General features: G+C 45.5%; 2 long non-coding RNA genes across 5 annotated transcripts; one reads left to right on the top strand and one right to left on the bottom strand.

Annotated features, from left to right (window-relative positions):
- Nucleotides 1–671: 671 nt before the first annotated feature.
- Nucleotides 672–13,176, bottom strand: LOC146338368 (uncharacterized). Of its 3 annotated transcripts, none has more exons than XR_014784800.1 (3): nt 13,044–13,176; nt 3,043–3,161; nt 672–2,350 (listed from the first exon to the last, which is right to left on the bottom strand). It is a non-coding gene; the product is annotated as an uncharacterized LOC146338368 (long non-coding RNA). The 3 variants fall into 3 exon arrangements; XR_014784799.1 differs by having other exon boundaries at nt 672–2,035; XR_014784801.1 differs by having other exon boundaries at nt 1,517–2,350; nt 2,834–3,161.
- An 86-nt stretch (nt 13,177–13,262) lies between these two features.
- On the top strand, nt 13,263–20,171 carry LOC146338367 (uncharacterized). Of its 2 annotated transcripts, none has more exons than XR_014784797.1 (3): nt 13,263–13,351; nt 18,472–18,604; nt 19,406–20,171. It is a non-coding gene; the product is annotated as an uncharacterized LOC146338367 (long non-coding RNA). The 2 variants fall into 2 exon arrangements; XR_014784798.1 differs by lacking the exon at nt 13,263–13,351 and adding an exon at nt 16,352–16,476.
- The last annotated feature ends 321 nt before the right edge of the window (nt 20,172–20,492 follow it).

The raw sequence follows: 20,492 nt of genomic DNA, 5'->3' as shown, positions 1-20,492 counted from the left end.
GTGCCTTTGAGTTCAACGGGACTTCCACCCAGGTAAGTGCATACAGCAGCCTTCCCCCACCTTGCACCCTCCAGACATGTTGGACTGCCATCACCAGTAATTCCCAGACAGCATGCCCAATGGTACTATGGAAATTGCAGTCCCACACATCTGGAGGGCACCAAGTGGGGGAAGGCTGGTCTGTAGGACTGCAACTTTAGTCAGTTATTTCAGTAATCAGATCTGTGCAGGGCCAGCCCTACTATAAGGCAGAGTGAGGCAGCTGCCTCAGTGGATGTTGAGGGGTGCTGAGCAGTGGCTAGATGTTGGAGCAGCCTTCCCTTCGCCCCCTAACCTAGCCTGCTGCCCTTAGGGGCAGTGGATGATGCTGTCTTGTCACCAGTGTTGAAATAAGATTCAGCTGCTAGTCAGTCTAGGCTGCTTCTCTATGTGAAATGGTGGGAGACACCTCATCCTTTGCCTCAGGCAGGAAAATGTCTCAGGATCTGTGTTTAAAATCATCATAACAAGAATAAGCCTACTTCCCTCATTTTTAGATGATGCGCAGATGTGTTATAGTTGGCATTCTCTTAAAATAAATATTTGCCTCTCTCACACCTGCAAGAGGGAATGCCTCTTCTAAGATGGTGGTTGCTATCAAGAATACTTGGTTATATTTTGTTTATTTATTTACAACAACTGTATACTGCTCCCCATCCAAAACAGATTCCGGAACGGTGAACATGGGAGATACAATAGTAAAAGGTTTTAGAAGTGAAAACACCGTATTAAAATTATTAAAAACAGAATGCCAATAACAACCTTGGCTGGGCATTCTAGGGATGCTTCCTGGAACAGTGCTGGCACCTCCTTGACCTCCAGGGGCAGGGAGTTCCAAAGAACTGCACTTGTGCTTTGCGCTTGTTACAAATTAAAACATATTGCAAATGAAAACACAAGAAAAGTCAAGCAGCTTATTTTTCAAGCATTTAAATTATACACACACATACATACATATATGCACATGGGCTTTGCACTTTGGAGAGCTCCTTTAGAGTTCTGACTGAAACCTGGAGCGGATTCACCGCCCCAATGACATCGGAGCCACCAGCCTCCGCTGAAGCAACCTCTCCTTTCCTTGGCAGCCGGCTGGTGGGAAGGAAGAGGGAGAGAGAGGGAGAGGGGGCAGAAATAGAGAAAAGGGGCGACCCACAGTTTTGGTTCAGGTCTTATCTACCGCTGACATTCAATCCCCAACAGATTAACCATAGGGAATGCAAACTTATTATAAAAAAGGTTGCCCAATGGTGGTTTACGCACTCAGACACACATAATTTAGATATAATTATCTGCCCAGCCAATCAGGCACAATCAAAATGCGTTAACTGATTAATCCAGCCGTTTCATTGACTAAATACTGTAGCAGTCCTGTTATCAAACAATTGAATGATAAAACTGTGTATATGTATGACAGTGAACTACGATTGTGATAGGTTTTGTTTTTTTAAAAATCCTGTAACATCATACACTTTTTTTTCAGCTCTTTATTTTGTACGTCCACAGAATCTGGGAGCTTATAGCTTGGGGAAAATTTGGACCTGTACAGACACAGCCTGGTGGTTGGATCATTGCTTCAAAACCAGAAGACAGCTGAACATGTATTATTATTGTAGTTATTATTATTGTTATTATTATTACGATGCATGGCTCTCTTTTCTCCATCATTAAAAGTATTTGTCTCTTGCCAGCCTGTAGTTGCTGCCTGTAAGTAGTCCTGACCTTTAAAATCCTGTAAATGTTAGCGAGTTGTTGTGTGAGAATAGAAACATTTTTCTCAACGTTTTCTAGATTGTGCTGTGCCGTATCCCCCGACTCTGTACGCATAGATTTGAGTATGGTTACAACTCACGCTGCCACTCATGGCTGTTGCTCCCACTAGAATTGCTTCACAGTCTGTCTGCAAACAAGCAGATTGTGACAAATGCATGGCCCAGGTAAAGTTTCCTCTCTTCAAAGAGATAGTGACCCTCCGTTGGGTGCCTTGAACTGATCACTACTGGGGGAAAGGAAAGCAGAAGACACGGTTTTCATCACTCTTGTACTTGTTTCACATCTTGTATATATGGAGCCCACACCCAACTTCTGGGACACACAGTAAAGCAACTGGACAAAGCAAAGTGAATGGAGAATACTGGCCGAGGACACATCGTAAGAAGTGGAGGGTTTCTCTAGCAGACTTTGCATATAGATAGCCTGGGAAACGAGGCAGAAGTGCGCAGGGGAACTATGTGTGACCAATCGCAATGACAAGGTTGCTCCGGCAGACGTTGCAGCCGTGTAATGAAAACTCCGTCTGGACGGCCTCGTGGCTCTGGCATTCACAACAGTTCCACGGAAAAGGAAGACAACAGAGCCAACAAGTAAACTATGTCCCATACACATTTTTCATGTCTAAGCAAACACCCAGGTCCTTCACAAGTGGCATTAATGTGTCAAGCCCACATTTAATTCTGGCCAGCTTCCCTTTAGCCAGGAATAAGGCCTAGTTTGCTTTTGCTTTTGCGCTCTCTCTCTCACACACACACACACACACACACACACTGCAGTGGAGGATTTACATCTGTTTCTGGACTGCACACCAGTTCAGGTGGAGGGATTTTCTTTGTGTGGAGAATTTCAGCCTTGTGACTTCTCTCCACCTGCAGTGCAACATGGTAGAGTCCAGGAACAGATGTACCACTTTATCTGCCATTTTGTGTGAATTAAATCTAAGATGATTTAGAATTGGGCCTGGCTGGGTGCCTCTATATTCTCCACCCACCTTCCCCAGAGCCACCCATCAATCTATTCTCACCTAATCTGGACCATCTTTCTGACCAGTTGACCTATAGGTGTTTGGGGAGTGTTGCCACCGCAGGAGAAGCAGCCCTCTTTCCCCCACCCTAGATGCGCCAGGTCATTTAGGCCGCAGGGTGCTGCAGCAATTGTAGGGGTTCAGCCACCACTTGCAGTCCAGGACAGCCTTGCAGGAGGCTACATAATGGATGCCAGTCTGTTTCTCACCCCAGTTCAAAGTGTCGGTCCCCAGATGATGTTGACCTACAACTCCCATTATCCCTGCCAATTGGCTATACTGGCTGCTGCTGATGGAAGTTGTAGTCCATCTCCAAGCTTGGGAATTCCTGCAACAGAGATATTTACATTAATTCTTCCTTCTGTATTATTTATGGTTGTTATTAATATTTGCATCCCACCCTTTTGTCATTGAGCTCAGGGTGGCATACCTGGATGCGTGTTTCTTTATTTAATCCTCACACAACAACCTGCTAGGTAGGTCAACCAGTGAGCTTCATGGTTGAATGGGGATTTGAACCAGGGTCTCTGCAGGTCTAGTCCAGCACAATAATGACTACACCACTGTCTGTTTCTCTTAAAGGGCTGTCTTCTGGAGGATTCTGCCCACCTGCTCATGCTGCTGACGCATGTCCTGCTCCACATCCCACTATGCCAGGGTGGGCAGAGGGTAGATCTCCCAGTGCTTTGGACTTCAACTCCCAGAAGCCCCAACCAGCATGGCCACTGGTTAGGAATGCTGGGAGTGGAAGTCCAAAACATCTGGAGATCTGCTTTCTGCCTGCCCCTGCACTAGCCAGACGTCCCCAACCTGGTGCCCTCCAGTTGTGTTGGACTGCAACTCCCATCATGTCCATGCTGGCTGGGAATGATGGAAACTGCAGTCCAACAGATAGGGAGGGCACCAAGTTGGGGAAGGCTGCACCCCACCGTTGATGGGTTTGTGTGCATGGGCCTTCTCTGCAGCAACACTTTGGCCCTCTCCCCAAAGGCATTTAGGCCCAACGGCAGGGGGTGCGGAACCTCTCTTAGCACGAGGGCCAACTTCCATTGGGGGTGAGGGGCTGCTTTCCAGTGGTGGACGGGGCTCAGTGCAAAAGGGGCAGGGCCCCAATCCCCCCCAAACGCTCCCCAATTCCAGCTCTTACTGCCAATAATTAAGCCTTAATTTCAACTGTTTAAGATGGGGGGGGCATGAGAACTGCACAAAAGCTGGGAAACCACCGAATGATCGGTGGTTGGAGGAAAGGAGGTGGGGCCAAGGGGCATTTTGGGAAGCTCCAGAGGGCCGGATTTTGTACATGGGCCTCAAGTTCTACACCCCTGCCCTAAAGAAAGACCATTTTATTCTAGTGGGCCTATGGCATGCTTGATTTTAAAGCCTGGCTCCTTTTCGTGAATCCCCCAGCCCTTTATCAGCTGTCTGCTTCTCACATTTTTCTCTTTTGAAGTTCATCGGTGTTGGTTTTGAATCATGTCTGTGGCAAGCCGCCTTGGGGAGTGGAGGTTCCATATCCCGTTGTACATGATGGAAGGGTCGGATAGAAACATGTCAAACTAGAAAACACCTCCTCTTACACCCACCATTTCAGGCTCAGGTTTAGGTCCACACCTGCGGTGGGCTTTTGGATGCATGCAAAAAAGGTCCCAAGGATACCTTGTTATCTGTATCTATAAAATTCATTAAGGTGGTTTAAAAATGTGTATGCTTTCATTGGGGTGAACATTTGCAATGCTCTTAAGTTACTCTAAATCTGTAGTGGGCAGGCTTGCAGGATCTACTTTGCTTTCTAGTAAAGCCCAGAGATTCGCTAACCCAGGGGTCTCCACCCTTTTTGGTTGGCAGGCACATCTGGAATTGTGAAAGTGTTGCAGGTGCTCTCACAAAATGGCTGCCATAGGGGGTGGGGTTTGCCCATTCATAAAATGGCTGACAGGTTGCTTAGCCATTGTTTGCCATTTATTTCTGTCTTGTGATTGTAATGGAAGAGGATGTGATGGGAAGATGGCAGACACAGTAAGTTGGTTCACTTGAAATCGGTTTCTCGGTAAACATGGTTAGGACTGGGCCCAGTGCCTAGGATATCTAGCCCAGCATCCTGTTGTCAACAGGGGTCAGCAGCTTTTGGAAGGTCTACAAGTTGACACAGCAGCTCTTCTTTGCAGTGCTCACCCCTGCTCCCAGCAGCGGATATTCAAAGGTGTATTGCCCCTGAACCTGTAGGTTCTATTTAACTATAGTTATGCTAACAGCCATCAATGGATCTGTCCTCCATGGATTTGTCTATGAGGCAAATGTGGTGTTAGATCGGGGGTGCATATCCAGATATGCAGTCATCACGGAATGGTGTAGTCGAATGACTGGGGAAGCATGGGTGAACCTAGCTTTCTCTTTCATGCATACATGTTTCAGGCAAAAAAAAGAGACAGCATTCCTACACCGCAGGGGTGTTGAGCTTCTTTCAGCCTGAGGGCCACATTCCATTTCAGAGAAGCTCTGGGGGCCACATTCCAGTGGTGGGCCGGGCTGAAGGCAAAGAGGCGGGGCCAAAAACACCAGCATGGTTTAGCTTACAGCTCTTGCTGCCTTAGGAGAGGCGTTTCCGCCTCTCGGAATGGGGGAAAACTGCACAAAAGCTGAGGAACCACTGGTGGCTGGGGGAAGGGGGCAGGTCTAAGGTAAGGGGGTGTGAGTTTCTGGGGAACCCCAGAGGGCCAGATTGGGACCACAGGTAGGCCAGATTTGGCTCCTGTGCCTGAAGTTCTGCACCCCTGCTGCACAACATGCCATCGCAAACACATACAAAAAAGAACTTTCCGCAACTGCTTTCCAGTTTAACTCTCCTAAAACTACTTTCCATTTTGTCAGAATGTCTGTTCCCCGACACTCCCCCCCGCCCCCTGTGTTGGTCCTGACAGCCTGCTTACACAGAGGAGTGGGAGGACAGAAATTAAATTCCATTCCTCTTCTCTTCAGGGATGCAAGAGTCATTAAAAAAATGTTATTAGCAGTTGTATGAAACATGAATGTCATTACAGTTGGCCTTTTCAGGAGACCACCCAGTTATTCCTCAAAATGGTCTCTGGCCTGCCTTCTTTTTCTCTTCTCTTCCTTCCAAAACTCATCCTCACCTTACTTCGGTCTTTTCTTGCTGTTCTCAGCATTATATGTGTCAACCGAGAAAAGAGCACGGTGAGACTGGAGATGGGAGGGACAAGGAAGTTTTCCTCGTCCTTAGCCTTTTTGGCTAAAGTGTGCCTTTTGTCCTACAAGAGGGAGCAGGGAGGGAATCCAGATGAAGTTTGTGTGAAGTGCTTTTAACATTTGGAACACGCTCTATACATGCTAAGGATCATTGCTAACATACAGTCAAGGCCAGAAATATTGGAACAAGGATAACTATTTTGGCAGTTGGCCTCTGTACACCACCACATTGAAGCTGAAAGGAAACACACCCAGATGGGAGCCAAGTCAGGACTTTCAGCTGTAATTCAAGGGGTTTGACAAAAGTGGGGCACTAACCATCCAGGAAGGACAGCCAATGGCATACACACACACCCATCATTGGTGGCTCATAAGTAATGGAACAAACCAACATCATTTCAAACTTAAGGGTCGCCGTTAATACCTGGATGAAAATCCTTTGCAGTCAATGACTGCCTGAAGTCTGGGAACCCATAGACACGACCAAATGCCGAGTTTCCTCCATCGAGATGCTTTGCCAGGCCTTTACTGCAGCTGCCTTCAGCTGCTGCTTGTTTATGGGTCTTTCTGCCTTCAGTCTTGTCTTCAGTAAGTGAAAACCATGCTCTATTGGGTGGAGATCAGGTGACTGACTTGGCCATTGAAGAACATCCCACTTCTTTGCCTTGAGAAACTCTTGGGTAGCTTTTGCTGTATGTTTTGGGTCATTATCCATCTGCAATATGAAGCGGCGTCCTCTCAGTTTGGCAGCATTCGGCTGAATCTGAGCAGAAAGTATAGCCCTATACACTTCAGAATTCATCCTGCTGCTTTTATCAGCAGACAGGTCATCAATAAACACCAGTGACCCAGTTCCATTGGCAGCCATACATGCCCATGCCATAACACTGCCTCCACCATGTTTGACAGATGATGTGGTATGCTTTGGATCATGAGCTGTCCCTTTCCTTCTCCATACTTTTCTCTTCCCATCATTCTGGTTAATCTTGGTTTCATCAGTCCAAAGAATTTTATTCCAGAACTGGGCAGGCTTTGTTAGGTGTTTGCTGGCAAAGGCTAATCTGGCCTTTTGGTTCTTGAGCATTACCAGTGGTTTGCACCTTGTTGTGAAGCCTCTGTATTTACATTCATAAAGCCGTCTCTTGACTGTATGTTGACAATGACATGCCTACCTCCGCAAGAGCGTTCTTGACCTGGCTAGATGTTGTGAAAGGGTTCCTTTTCACCATGAGCAGAATTCTGCAGTCATCCACTTTAGTTGTCTTCCGTGATCTGCCAGGCCTTTTGCTGTTGCTGAACTTGCCAGTTAATTCCTTCTTTTTCAGGATGTTCCAAACTGTTGTATTGGCCACTCCCAATGTTTTTGCTATCTCTCTGATGGGTTTATGTTGTTTCCTCAGCCTAATGATGGCCTCCTTCACTCGCATGGACACCTCTTTGGACCTCATGTTGGGGGTTCCAGTGAACAGCTACCAAATGCAAATGTAACACTCAGAACCACCTCCAGGCCTTTTATCTGCTTGATTGGTCATGGGGCACCCAGGAAACAGGCCACACCTGGCCATGCAGCTGCTTGCCAGCCACTCGTTCCATATTTATGAGCCACCAACGATGGGGGTGCGTGTATGCCACTGGCTGTCCTTCCTGAATGGTTAGTGCCCCACTTTTGTCAAACCCCTTGAATTACAGCTGAAAGTCTTGACTTCGCTCCCATCTGGGTGTGTTTCCTTTCAACTTCAGTGTGGTGGTGTACAGAGGCCAACTGCCAAGACCGTGATCCTTGTTCCAATATTTCTGGCCCTGACTGTACATTTCCAAATTGTACCAACTGCAGGTTATTGGTAGACTCCCCAGGGCCTAGAAGAGCTTGTTCAGGCTTTCCACTATCTCTAGAAAAAGTCTAACACAGCTTTCTCCAACCTGGTAAAATCCAGATGTGCTGAACCACAACCCCCATCATCCCCAGGAAGCATGCTGGCCAAGTGCAGAAGGAACATCTGAAGAGAGCTTGTTTTGCCCTTCCTTGCCAGAAAGAACACCTATAAGAACGTTGAAATGAAGAACTTTTTATTTCCTCCTCCTCCCTCCCAGTCCCTTTTCCTTTTGTGTCGTGTCTCTTAGATTGTACACCAGAGGGCACGGGCTGTCTGATTATTAATTTTTGTAAGCCACTCAAGGAGAGGCTTTTTTGGCTCAAGAGTGGGGTAAAAGTAGTGTAAATTAATAAGTTGTAGTCCAAGGCATCTGGAGGGTGCTGCAGCGGGGAGGTTTGGTCTAACACATCTATCCCAAAACAAAAACAGGTGGAGAACAGTGGGAGAACTCATGTGGAAGAGGGAGGAAAGTGTGTGTGTGTATTTTCGACTAGAGGGCACCAAGTTGGGGAACAGCATTTTGAAATGTTGATTTATCTACAGCACTCCGGTGGCACATTTTCTCACTATTGGATGCCATCCCCAAGCCATCTGTTTGAGGACTAGTGGTATCTTCTGGCTCCTTCACTTCACAACCTTCCTTCCTTGCTCGTGCAACAGGCGCTCCCGCAGCGCTGCATTCAGACTGGCTCCCCCGGGAGCCTTCTCCCTTTACAGAGGCACGGTCATAAAACGGTGACATAATCCAACCTTGGCAAACACTTGGGCTGGGCTTAAGCCAGTGCCTTTCATGGATTCTGCACACTGCTTTGTAGTCATGATGTAGATGGTGCAACCGGCTGAGCAAACGCTCAGCCGCCTCCCAAGACACTGTTACGGCCGCAAGGTTGGCATCTAGACTGGACATTCCAGTGGGGCCCTCTCACCCGTACACGGCATCTGATCTGATGGGTTGCACACACAAAGGTGGCCACAGACAAGTCCGTGCGCGCACACACCACCCCTGAAGATGTGAGTATTCAGGTCTTCATGCCAAACTATCAGCATCTTTATTTTATTTTTAGAAAGAAAAATAAATAAAGGCTATTGAGAAAAGGGGATTGTGCCATTTTAAACTCCAAATTCTAAAGGAATTGGTGTGTGTGTGTGTGCATGTCTGTGTTCTGTGTATGTGCGTGGTGGTGGGGGAATAATTTGAGCTCGAGAACAAAATGGGCACACTTTGGGGGCTAGGAAATTCCAGCCAATTAGATCACTGTAACAGAGCTGCTGTCTTTCGAGTATATGGCTGCTGCCTCAGAAGGTTTTAAATCAGGGATTACAGAAGTGAATGGAGAAGTTTACCAGCAATGAAAGCTATGAGCCCGTCACAGCTTAATTGAACTTCCATATTCAAATGCAGTATATAAGAACTCCATAGCAGAAGCAAACAATTAATGGACTAAGAAGGTGGCCCTGATGAACTGGGCAGATTTTTAAAGTGTTATTTTTAATAAATGTAAATACAAAAACTGCAGGTGGCAGACACTGCCTTACAAGAGGCAAAGACTATAAAGGGGCCTTAAAAGAAGAAGGGCCATAGCTCAGTGGCAGAGCCCCCGCTTTGCATGCAGAAGGTCCCAGGTTCAATCCCCAGCATCTCTAGGTAGGGCAGGAAAGGCCCCTGCCTGAAACCCTGGAGAGCTGCTCCTGCCAGTCAGTGTCGACAATACTGGGCTAGATAGACTATGGGTCTGACCCGGTATTAGGCAGCTTCCTATGTTCCATTTCTTTCTCACAAAGGAACACCTCTTAAGAGAATGCCAGGTGCGACACATGCCTGCATCATCTTAAAAACAAGGAATTCATCCTTCTTGTTTCAGTGCTGCAGTTTTTACCCATAGGCAAATTCAGTGTATCAATTCATCAACTAAGGGAGCAATCCTATCGAACTCGGAGGCGACCGCCTAACCAATGCAGGGCGGGCGGAGCGGAGCTTCTCCTCCGTGCTCCAGCTGCCCTGCATTACCAGCTAGACAGCTGATTTTGGCTGTCTAGCTGGAGCACTTTGGAGTGGGGGCGGGGTGGCCAGTGCATAGGAAGCGTCACAATGATGCTTCTGCCACCCTCGGGAATGCCCCCTTTCCTCCTGCTCCACGCTGCTCTTCCGAGTGCAGAGCCCAGGACGACCCGCACCGCCTATGAGGTGGCAGGGGCGGGGAGGCAGTTTTCTGGGAACTGACCTCAGAGAGCAAGGTCAGTTCCTGAAAACCGAAAAATCCTATGGCCATCTAGCCACTGTTTAGCGGCCATAGGATTGCGGCCTAAAACACATACAATGACTGTGTTTCTTTAATTGGATGTCAATTCTTTATATTGCCCTCTTGGTGAATGTCTGAATGTCTGGCTACTATTGGGCAAAGACTGCTGGAGAAGGTAATTCCAGTAATTCTTTAGGGCTGCAATCCTAAAAACACGCACCTGGGAGTAAGTCCCATTGAACTCAGTGGCACTGACTTCCGAGTAGCTGAACATAGGATTGCACTGTAAATGTTATTAAAACGCATATTTATTAATTTACTTATAATTTCTGCCTGTCATTTATTTATTACATTTTATCTTGCCATCCTCCATGCAACTCACAGTAAGGCACATAGTTGTCTCCTCCCCCATTTTATCTGTACCAATGCTTTGGAGTATGTGACATTAAGTGACAGTGGCTGGGCCAAAGTCACCTCGGGAGTCCCATCGTTAAGTCCATATCACTCCACACCTGTGTAAATCCAATATGTTGGATATCAATTTAATCCAGAATAATTAAAGCAGCTTTTCCCAACTTGGTGCCATACAGATGTGCACACTGTAGTCCAAAACATCTGAAATGCTGGCTTAAGAATCTAAATGTTGACTGTGGGAGAAGTCAACAGGAGTAAAGGGATGATTATACACAAATGTAGCTATAGGTAGGCTTTGTTTCAGCAGAGGGTGGGTGTAGGACTGGTGTGTTTTCTGGGGGGGGGACATCACAATGCAATGTAGGATTCCTTCATACTTTAAAGTAGAAATGCAGCATATTTTTGTTGTTGTTCAGTCGTGTCCGACTCTTCGTGACCCCATGGACCATAGCACGCCAGCCTTCCTGTCCTGCGCTCTCTCCCGGAGAGTGCTCAAGTCCATATTCATTGCATCAGTGATGCTATCCAGCCATCTCATCCGCAGCATATACATACTTCAATCAAAAAGTGTGTATGCCTGTCTCCAGCACCAAATGCAAAACAGCATGATTGCCTATTCAGTGCAGGGTTCCTTCTCTGAAGATGCAACCCACCCTCCACAAAGCAGATCATTTGTCACTTCCTGCACCTGGACACCATCCTCTCTATGCACTACCATTGAAAACAGAATCCACGTTCCGTGCACCCTACATACAGCCCAGGCCCAAAAGGCCCAGTGCTCCAATAATTCAGTGCACTAAAATCAACCATGGACAAGACAGCCACACAAATAATGCTGTATAAAGGCCTCCCCACTTTTTCCAATAAGGGGACCCAGTGTGTTGGCGCTAGGATGGTTGTTTCCAAATCCTGCCTCTGCTTTGAATGTTGCTCTCATCTTTTCAGCCTTGGCTTTTGCCATTTGTAAAATGGGGACAACAGGGGCCTCAGTTCACAGGGCTAGAATCATAGAATAGTAGGGTTGGAAGGGGCCTACAAGGCCATCAAGTCCAACCCCCTGCTCAATAGAGGAATCCCAGTCAGAGCATCCCTGACAGATGGCTGTCCAGCCTTGGGTTGTCATGCAGATGTACATGGTATGAAGTGTAAGGCACTTTGGAAACTGAGCCTGTGATCTCACGCAGTTAGGCACACCTCACCCTAGGAATAGGTCACATGGATGTCATAAATGGACCTTGAAGCAGCAATAATCAAAATGTGCAACAAGAATTAAATATGCAATTAAAATTTAAAAATTAAACATGCAGTCTTGCCAGTGAATATGATGTTGCAACCCCTGGTGCAAATCTGACCCCACATAATGCAGTTTATCCTAGATGCTCAGCCTAGTGAGATACGTAATAACTGTGTTCCCTCTTCACTCTGCCCGAGCGCAAGGCCACACTAGCAGGCGCACCTAGACCTGATTCACACATTCATGTACATCACGAGAACGCTCAAATGTCTGAACTGAACCCATGGAAAAGCATTCTGTTTGAGTTGACCTTGGGCAAAATGGAAGCAGTGCCTATGGCTGAGCAGCAAGCAAACTCATGCATCCTCAAATCTAAGCTACTTCAAATGTGAAGTGTCCTGTACAGACACATTCCTCTTCCGTCTAGCCTCTCCCCACCCACACAGTCCTCTCCTTAGCAGTAAAAAAAATAAAATAAAAATTAGTAACATCAATGCACGACATAACTCCTCCCTCCCCACAACCTGGACCCCTCCCCATGTTCCAAAACTCAACTGGGTACAATGCAAAGTAATCCCAGCAGGGCCCTTTTGCTCGCCTCCCACCTCCTGCTCGCATGAACAATCCGCTCTGTGCAGCACACACAATCATAAAAGTGGAGCATCCTCGATCAGCTCCCCCCGCCCCGAAAAGCCCCTCTCCAAAACAAAACAGACCTTCCCCCCTCCTGCTGAACATCTTCCTCTCTCCAACCCGCACACGCACGCACACAATCTCCTTTCAGCCATTAAAAGGAAAACCCATACTCAATTTAACCTCCCTCGGAGACGCCCCCTTTCCAAAACTGGGCACGATATATTTTTTCGAAAAGTTTTAAACAGATTTCCACCCCACCCCCCACCCCCCGCCGGGCTGCATGTGTGCTATTTTAATATTTCCTCAGATTCAAAATGAAAAAAAACACCCACTGGGGGTTGCAACTCCCCCTCCCCCGCCACCCCAGCGGAGCAGTAAAAATTACGGGCTCCTCTCTTGCGCAACAACGCCGCCCCGAGCCCTCGTCGCTCTCTCCGGCGGAGGCGCGGCGCTGCCCCTAGGCCAGGCCGGGCCGTGCCCTCCCCAGAAAGCCCGGCGCCCTCCCCGGCGCACCTCTCCCCGAGCCTGTGCACAACTGCCCTCCCGCGCGCGCGCGCGCGCGCACACACACTCCCCACGGCGCGCGCGCGCGCAAACCAACAACACACCAGAGCATCCGCGCGAAACTTCCTCCAAACTCCAACCCGGGCGCGCGAGGCGCGGCCGTGCGCCGCTGGAGGCGCCGCGGGGCCCGAGCGCGCCCTCCTCGCGGGCCACCGAGAGCTGCCCCCGCCCCTCCCCGCGCCCGGCCGGCCCGGCCCGGCCCGGCCTCGCCCGGCCCTCCCGCGCCCGCTTTCTGGCTCTGGGCGGTGCCTGCCCCCTCCCCTGCTCCCCCCTCCCAGCAGCCTTTGCACTCGCTACAATGAAATTTGCAAAGTTTTTTCGGTTTCGGCGCCATTTTCGAGTGGACTCGGAGGTGAGGAGGGAGGGCGGGGAAAAGGAGGGCGCCCGAGGCCGGGGGGGCCGCGGGGGGCGCCCCAAAAATCGCCAAAAAATCCCTAAAAATCCCCTCTGGCCGGGGCGGGCCCGCGGAGGTCGCGGGAGGGCCGGGGAAGGGCCGGGCGAGCGGGGAGAGGCGGCTGGGCGGGGGGGCGCCAACGCGGGAGGAGGCGGAGGCGCAAGGGGGGCGCACCGGCCACCCCCCGGCAACTTTTTTTTTGCAACACCCAGCGGAGTTGGGGTGTGTGTGTGTGTGTATATAGGCAACAGTAAAATAACCTCCCCCCCAAAAAAATATGTGGGAAAACTTTTTTTTAATATGCAAAAAAGGGGGGGATGGACAGTGTTGGTTCCCTCCCAAATTTTATTTCTGTGAGGGGGGAGGGGAGAGACAGAAGTTCGGAGGGAGTTGCGTCAAAACGAAGAACAGAAAATGACACGGGGAGGGAAGTTTCCGCAGTTGGGGAGGGGGCAAAAGCGCTTCCAGATTCGGGGAATTTGGATCTGAGGGCCAAAATGTTGCCCCTTTTTTGAGTCCTGGAGAAAAGTTTGTTTAAAAGCGGAGAGATGGGAGAGAGAGTTGGGGGGTGGATTAAAAATAGAGCTGGCCCATTTCCCCCCCGTTTTCTTCCCCCTGTTACTTTTTAGCTAAATATGGATACAGAGAATGACGCTACAAAAATGTATAGATAAGGCCGAGAGAGGAATATCTGCAGAGGAGGTTTGGGCGGGGGGGGGGGGTCAAAATTTTTGAGAGGGTGGCAAACTACTAATTTAGTTCCAGCTCTGCAAGTTGCTTCCTCTATAGTTAACTCTGGTGGGGCCTTTTTAACTTTTAGTTGGTCCCTCCTATCTTTTTTGTATTTTCTCTTTTTTGCTTCTTTTTCTTAAAGCCAATCTAGGCTGAGTTATAAGTCCGGGAATGAAGAAGCGCCTATTTAGCCCATCCCTTCATTTCCCCATTAAAAAAAAATCCACTGCAATTTTGTCACCCCTGCCGTACACACGGAGGGGGGGCTGGAAGTGCAAGTGTAACTTTGTGCCTTTGTAACCTGGGGAGAAACCTAAAGCCACCCCCTCCCCTGTTTGCATTGCCTTGTCTCTCCCCCCTTCCCGTGCAAAAGGGGGGGAACTGCCAAGGTTACAAACCGTTACAACTGTGGCCAGCGGTGAAAGAGTTAAAAAGATGCATGACTGCATTTGTTCCCGAGAGAAATGAAATTGCACCAAAAATATTTTTTTTTCTCTTCTTCTCCCTCCCCCGCCCCCCAAAACCATCTAACATCCCTTACAACAAGAGTGAATTGGAAAGAAAAAAAAGTTTGAGCTGTCTTTGAGGTGTTTGTCACTTCAATTGCTGTGTGATATTTGGAGTGAAATTTAGAAGGAAACTCCATAACAATCATTACCAGAGCAGGAAAAAAGAAAGTTTAATTTCACTATGTGTGTGTGTGTGTGTGTAAGTCTTAATATTTTAAATATTAAATAGGTTTTTGTACTAAATACTACTAATATTTTGTTGCCCCATTTTTTATAAATTTAACCAACAGTTGTTTGAATGCAAAAAAGGCCATATTTGAATTTAAATGCAGAATTTTGATTCAAATTTTTTTATGGCAAGAACTGCAGTGAAAATGGTAAAAGTCTACTATATGAGCAAAAAATAAATAAACATTTCTGTCATTATCCATTTTTTTAACACCGAAAATCCAAGTATTCACCCATTTCTGGGGTGTGTGTGTGTGTGTGTGTGTATATATATATATATAATATAAAATAATTTTACAGGTGTTATGAGACTGACTTTTTAAAAGGAATTTTAAAATTATTTTGATTTACATTATATGTAATACAATATATTTTACTCTTATTTATTTTGTTTATTTATTTACAATATTTGTATACCGTTCCATATCTAGAACAGATTTTGGAGCGGTTAACACGAGATAAACAGTAAAAGGATAAAAAGATTAAAACACCAGATTAAAATTACGCTATTTTTATGCTACTGTTTTGCAATGGGAGTTAAAACTTGTATTGTGTGTGTGTGTGTTGTTTTTAAAATATGATTATAATAATTGCAACTATAAATCTATATCTAGATAACTTTTAAAAATGCTTTGAATTTAATTATAAACAGTACTGATAGTTAATTATTAAACATGGTATCTTGTAATTTTTGCTTAAATTCATATTTAATTTTTTAAAATTAAATGCTACTTAATTGCTTTGTCTTTGGAAGGAAGCTCACTTGTGAATTTTGTTGAAACATTAATTTTTAAAAGAACAGTAAAATAGTATTTCTTAAAAAAATATATTTTTGGTTGAAGGTGTGTGAAATGTGCAAAAACTCAGCAAAATCTAAACATGTACTAAAGTTTCTGACCATTTAGGACTTTTGAAATAAGTAGCACTATATTGAAATATTTTTCTATACGTTTTCTATTGACCTGTTTTACACAGGAAATACGAGTGTCCTCACTGACGTGTGCTTCTGTGTAATATTTTGTATACATGAATATAATACTCTTGGGAGTATAATCTATACATTGCACTATTTTTACCTTGTGTAAGCAGCAGTTAAAACAATTTTCAGGGGTTGCCTAGGAATCCTTTTTTTCTGTCCAGAGCTTAGAAAATGCTATTAAGTGTGCAAAGGGGTGGGGGAGTCCTCCGTATGGTTGTTGAGGGGGAGGGGGCAGTCAGGGAAACTAGATTTGTGTATGTCAGCATTTGTCTAGTTCAGCTGTACAGTGGTGTCGGTGTGGCAAGGGGATCAAGAGAAAACTTTACTTTTTTAAAAGAGACCATTTTATAAGCAGTGGCATTCAGAAAGGGTGCTGCAGAACTTAATAGAAAATTATTTTACTATTGTGAATGCAGCTAACATTCAATAAATGCTGACCCAGGACAGAGCCCCCCCCCTGCCCCCCCCCCCCGCTTAACAAATACATGTTTTTAGGAGTTCGTTTTTTAGGTCTGCAGTGTAGTCTTTATATCTGGAGGAGGCGACACCACCAAAACTGAAAGCTGCCTGGGAGTCAGATACTGTCCTTCGTCAGCAGTTTTGAGGGAAAACTTTTACTGGCATTCTAACGTACAGTAAGCGTAGCTCTTACGTTCCCTCGTTCTGTTGCTCTGTCTTTTTTTTTTTTTAAATAAAGCTTCTTAACACAGACTAGCGTAGCATAATACTTTCCTCTGTTTAAAAGTTAAGGACTCTATACCAAGAGGGACCCTACATTACAGCTGTGATATCAACCTATTTATGGGTTAACCCAGTTTGGCTTTTCAATTACCTTTTTCTGCATCTTTTGGTCAAATGTGTAAGGGTGTATGTGTGTGTGTTGAAGAAAACTGAAAAAACATTTACCAGTTGTCTATCAAATGGGTGTGTTCTTGGTGATAAACTACATTTTTGAATATTTATGACAATTTGTGTTGTTTTGCTTCTGCTGCCAATGCTGTGGTGGAAACAAATTTATTTCAATTTAATTTTTAAACTTGTTTCCCTAAATTGAAACAATAAGGCATATCATACATCTTGCAGTTGTAAGTGTGGGAGGTTGTTTCAAATAGTATTTTTCAAAAACAAAATGGCAGCTTTGGTAAGTTCTCTCAAAATCAATAGTAACTTTTCCCCAAAACAATAGTACTTTATTCCATACACCCCAAAGAATCTCTACATATGATTGTTTCAGCTGCGGTACATTGTTGAGATGGGGTGCTTAAGTGTACGCTCCATGTAAATATTAATAGCTCAATCATATGCATGTCTACTCAGATGTAAGCCCCATTGAATTCCATGGGACTTACTCCCAGGTAAGTATGTGTAGGATGGCAGCTTAAATGTAGTGTTGGAGTTGTTGTTTTAATCCCATCATGGAAGTAGACAAGTAGGGCACAATCCAATGGAATATTTTCCTATACAAGTACCATTGAAATGAATGGGAGCTGGACAGTGTGCCCTTGTGTAACTCCCATTCACTTCAATGGATCTTGTGTTGGAGAGATTCCCACTGACATGTTCCCCCTGTAATTTATAGTTGAGTTGGTGTGCCTTACACACACACACACACACATACACACTTATAATGGATTATCACTTGTGTGTGCACAAGACCCTTCTTTATACAAATATAAAGCTCAGCATATATTAGCATGCAAAACCATGATTGTGTGCCATATTTACATGTGTAAGAAATAGATTTACAAAAATGTTAAAAATGTAAGGTTGTGTTGCTGGACCTGTGAAGGTGGGTTCATACAACCATTTTTACCTATTTCATTTGCAGCCACTTTTTGTTGTGGAGATCCAGTCTAGTGGAAGACTCAGTATTTGTTCATAATGTGGAGTTTGGTGGACTTGGGGTTATCAAAGGTGGCCCAAATCTGGGTGCCTCTGCATTCTAAACCCACATTAAACAATGGCTGAATCATTCACAAGGCCAAGATTCCCAGTGTAAGTTAGAAAGACACCATTGTGAATCCACCCTGAAATGTCCTGTAATCCGGCAAGAATCTTTTATAGCAAACATCCTTGTCAAAAGTGTGACTGAATTGTCCCTGCTGAAACTGAGGCTTTGTTGGTTCCAATTTATTAAATACCCTTGTGGTTCATTCTTTGCTTATAGCAAGTAAAGTCATGGGCAAAACATGACCTTTGCAAAACTCAAGTTTTTGTCTGGTAAAAAGGAAATATTAAAATGCTGGTAGGATGACAGCCATGCATTTTGTGTGATAACTTTTAAAGTCCTTTGTGCCTCCCGAATTGAGGGAGAGGGGGGCCTCCAAACTCGCAGGGAGGTTTCTCTCTTTCTATATGATTATGGTGTATTTTCTGCTGCAGAATTGCGGAGGAGGGAGAGTTGGAAGATGCCACAAACACTAGTCTTTGTTTGCTTGATGGGGGTTGGTCAGCAGCCATAGTGTGTATCTAATGCTCTCATTTCTGCCCTTTCCCTGGGTGAAGGGCCGAGTGAGGTACCAGCCATGTTCCACATCTGTAAAGGCAAAAGAGTTAAAGTATTTAACTCTTTTATTTTGACAGATGTCTGTCTTCAACAATTAAGTCTGTTTTCTTGATTAAAAATTCAGGCACTGGTTCTGCTCAGCAGTTGCGTCTCCGTTGTGATAGCAAGAATACCACGCAGAATTTATGCATGGAACATCAGCATTGACCTTTTCCAGTGTATGATGTTCTTTGCCTTTGCTGAATTCACAGAGTGAGGTAAGCTTCATGACTCTTCTTTATTGTACTCTCTGGGGGCTCAATCACACATGCATACCTGTCACTTAATGATCACAACATCAAGCGACGGCTTGCCTGTATCGAAGGCCCATTGAGGGTTATTGCTGCAGCTTAAACTTTTCATATACTTCTCCATTTCACTTATTCAGCAGCCGATTTATCACATGCAGCCAAATGAAATGTTGCCTCCCTGCATGCATGAGCTGTTGGTTAAGAAACTGGCAGCTAGATACCACCAGCCTGTCTCTGGGTGCAGGGAGCTTGTTTCGTGGGAGGACATCTTGCAGATCTTTGGGAACTGTATTGTCTGCTAACTGCAATAATACACCACACATACTGAATATAATCCCAGCCAAAGATAAACACCCCTAGATCCCACTGATTTCTTTGGGAAAGAGTTAAGCTCATGCACACTTCCCTTGACACTAATAGGGCTGAAATCATGCTTAACTTCAGCTAGACCATGCTCTAATGGTAATGGTTCAAATAGCCATTGTGTTTTGAGAGAGTAATAAAGTAATAAATGTCGTGAACAAAGGAATGACCATGATGAAATATCTGTATATATCATCTGTTTTATACTTCACTGTCTCTGGGGGTGTAGGGTTTTCCCCATGTAAAAGAAATAGCGCGTACAACTTCCTCTAACAGTCTTTGTTGTTAATAGTGCACATAAGTGTAAAGGTTTAGAAGTGCTGTTTAGTTAATCTCTGCAGTCACCACTTTTATCTAAAATATTTATTGAAATAGTTTGTAAGAACTTGTTGTGGTTTTTTTTAGTTCCTGTTGCAACTGAAGATCAATAGATTCAAGGAGGCATTCTAGCCTTACTTTTATTCTTAACAGGTGAGTAAAATGAACTGGGATATAAGGCGTCAGCCTGCTTTGAATTGAACCAGTCGCCCTTCTAACCCAGTAACTTCAAGCCTGACTGGCAGAGGTTCCTAAGCTCAGTTCACATGTTACCTTTTCCCCCGCTTTTCCAACTTCTGGAAAGAGCAACCCTTTCCTGAGAGAAAAAGGAAGCAGAACAGTCCAATGGTGATCATTTCCTTTTTTTCCCCTTCTAGTTGCTCAAGAGAAAATAAGGCACAATTGGGAGAGCGAGAAGGCAGATGGAACTCAAAGAGAGTTCTCCCCTTGTTTGTAGTAGCTCTAAGGACCAGTAGAAACATGGAAGCTTTTGTACTTATGGTGCCTCATTTAGTGCATATTTAGGCAGAAAAAAGTCCCACAACTCCCAGCATTCCCCAGCCAGCATGGTTAGCTGGGGCATGCTGGGAGTTGCAGGACTTTTTTCTGTCCAAACATAAATAGGTTGTGCCTTTAATGAAGCTCCCCAGTTTACCTTGGCCCAATCACACTCCCAACTTGGGTCTACCTTGCAGGGTCCTTGTGAGCCTCCCATTTCTCCAAACAAGCCAGCAAAAGGATAAATTCCTGAACAAATCCACAGGCTGTTGTTGTTTTTAAAAAGTACATCTTAATATAAAGTAGTGTATTCAGTGCATGGTTGTATACAACAAATAATAAACATCTTCATACAAAGCAGCGGGAAAGAGCTCATACTGAATCTCATGCATGGGATTGCTCCCTTAGTGGCTAATACAGGAGTGTGCAACTTGTGGACTTCCAGATGTTGCTGGACTGCAGCTCCCATCAGCCCCAACAGGACAGCCAATGGTGAGGGGTGATAGAAGTTAAAGTCCATCATTATCTGGAAGGACACAAGTTGCCCATCCCTGGGCTAATATGTGTACCACAGAGTCATTTTAATGTTCACAGGAAGATCTTACCCCTGCTACCCAAGATCCCTTAATCCTTTACCGAGGTGTGGTTTGCACTCATGGTTCAGAAACCTGATGGG

This window comes from Heloderma suspectum, chromosome 9 (genome assembly GCF_057233095.1).
Source record: "Heloderma suspectum isolate Gila_16-S chromosome 9, 16-S_ref, whole genome shotgun sequence".
Classification (NCBI taxonomy): Eukaryota; Metazoa; Chordata; class Lepidosauria; order Squamata; family Helodermatidae; genus Heloderma; species Heloderma suspectum.
The sequence above is the reverse complement of the archived record's forward strand: the minus strand, read 5'-3'. Positions and strand labels throughout refer to the sequence as shown.